This window comes from Penaeus monodon, chromosome 24 (assembly GCF_015228065.2).
Source record: "Penaeus monodon isolate SGIC_2016 chromosome 24, NSTDA_Pmon_1, whole genome shotgun sequence".
Lineage (NCBI taxonomy): Eukaryota > Metazoa > Arthropoda > Malacostraca > Decapoda > Penaeidae > Penaeus > Penaeus monodon.
Window position 1 is genome coordinate 10,064,684 of NC_051409.1, and position 206 is coordinate 10,064,889.

The 206-nt window shown below is 26.7% G+C and overlaps 1 protein-coding gene and 1 long non-coding RNA gene across 2 annotated transcripts in view; one reads left to right on the top strand and one right to left on the bottom strand.

The window, feature by feature from the left end:
• Positions 1-206, bottom strand: part of LOC119588552 (gastrula zinc finger protein XlCGF7.1-like) — a 9,295-nt gene that overhangs the window by 8,842 nt on the left and 247 nt on the right. The gene's annotated exons all lie outside the window — the stretch shown is intronic.
• LOC119588553 overlaps positions 1-206 on the top strand; it is a 7,104-nt gene that overhangs the window by 721 nt on the left and 6,177 nt on the right. The window lies entirely within an intron of this gene.

Here is a 206-nt window from a genome sequence, read left to right on the forward strand (position 1 = left end):
CACGCTAGAATAGGTGGTTTATGTTGTGTTCGTTATTTTTAAGTTTGTGCTGCAATTCTTAACATTGTTATTACTCTTACATAATATAAGGTGATAGTAATAACAGATGTTTTAAAATATAAAACTTACCGTATTGATAATCGTAATTATTAATAATATGGCTTGCAAAGCAACATTTAAAGAACATGTTACTACAAATACAGTAA